General features: G+C 38.8%; 1 pseudogene; it reads left to right on the forward strand.

Annotated features, from left to right (window-relative positions):
• The first annotated feature begins 253 nt into the window (after positions 1-253).
• LOC105551345 lies at positions 254-741 on the forward strand (annotated as a pseudogene).
• The last annotated feature ends 1,033 nt before the right edge of the window (positions 742-1,774 follow it).

Below are 1,774 nucleotides of genomic sequence, written 5' to 3' on the forward strand. Positions count from 1 at the left end.
CAAAAAAACTTTGTAATGATATGACTCATGATAGCATTTTTACTTCGCATTGATTCAGCCATTGCAGTACATTGAACGCCATAGAGACAGCACTGGAGCAAGTGAGAGTCAGATGGGCGCTCTGCCACTCTGTGCCTCATAGAGGGAGAATAACTAAACACGGGCCAAAGAGATCCTGAGAAGCTGAGACACAAAATGTCACCATAGGTATTCTCTGTGCAAACTTGGGACGAGCAAAAGGGGAAGCACCCACATGTTTCAATCAACTTCAGAGAGGTGGAAGACCATGTTTACTGACGAGAAAGAAAAATGTGAAGACATGGCAAAGGCAGACAAGGCCCATTATAAAAGAGAATCCTAGTGGAAAGACAAAAAAGAAGCTCAAGGATCCCACCACACCCAAGAGGCCTTCTTCAGTCTTTTTCTTGTTCTGTTCCCAGAATCACCCAAGAATCAAAGGAGAATATCCTGACCTATCCATTGGTGACGTTGTCAGGAACCTGGGAGAGAAGAGGAATAACACTATTGCAGACGACAAGCGGCCCTATAAAAAGAAGGCTGTGAAGCTGAAGGAAAAATGCAAAAGGATATCCCTGCATACTGAGCTGAAGGAAAACCTGATGCAGCAAAAAGGGGGTCGTCAAGGCTGAAAAACCCGAGAAAAAGAAGGAAGAAGAAGAAAATGAGGAAGATGAAGAGGATGAGGAGAAGAAAGATGAAGAAGATGATGATGATGGATAAGTTGGTTCTAGCACAGTTTTTTTTTCTTGTCTATAAAGCAACTAACCCCCCTGTACACAATTCACTCCCTTTAAAGAAGAAAATTGAAATGTAAGGCTGTGGAAGTTTTGTTTTCAAAATGTAAAGTGTCTTTTTATGTATAGTTAGCACATTACCGAATGTGTCTTTAGATAGCCCTGTCCTGGTGGTATTTTCAATAGCCACTAACCTTGCCTAGTATAGTGTGGGGGTTGTAAATTGGCTGGAAATTCAAAGCAGCTTCTTGTTAGTGTGCAGCACAAATTAGTTACATATGGAGATGGTGGTTTTTTCATCTTTCATCAGTTGTCTTTGATGTGGAATCTATGAAATAATTGTTTTTCTGTTAACTAAATACCACTTGGAGATTGCAAAAAAAAAAAAATGCAGCTGTTTTGCTGACATTCTGAATGCTACTAAGTAAATACAATTTTTTGTTTTTTAGTATTGTCCTTTTCATAAGTCTGATTTATTTATTTCATTTATTTTTATTATTTATTTATTTATTTATTTTTTCCTGAGAGGAAGCTAGTCTTTTGCTTTTGCCCATTTAGGAGCACGTGAATTATTACAGTGTTTATCCTTTCATATAGTTAGCTGATAAAAAGCTTTCGTCTACATACTCTACCTATCATGATGGGGGTAAATAGTTAAATTGAGGCAGTTTACGTCCAATTGTGAGGAACTAAATGCATGGATTAAATCTTGATCAGTTGACAACAAATTTCACATGGCCCACTTATATTTACAAACTGAAGAGTAACCAATCTATTTACAGCATGGGGATATTCGAGTCAAACATTTTAAGTCTGTCCTTAAAGGACTAATAGAAAACTATGTTCCGATCTTTATATGTAATAGCAGCTATATTTTGCAGTTCCAATATCAAAGAAGACCTGAGATTGTATCACCAAAAGTGTGAGCTTAAAATGCAAGACTGCAGCCGGGCACGGGGGCTCACGCCTGTAATCCCAGCACTTTGGGAAGCCGAGGCGGGCGGATCTCAAGGTTAGGA

The sequence above is a fragment of the Mandrillus leucophaeus genome, unplaced genomic scaffold (assembly GCF_000951045.1).
Source record: "Mandrillus leucophaeus isolate KB7577 unplaced genomic scaffold, Mleu.le_1.0 Scaffold519, whole genome shotgun sequence".
NCBI lineage: Eukaryota > Metazoa > Chordata > Mammalia > Primates > Cercopithecidae > Mandrillus > Mandrillus leucophaeus.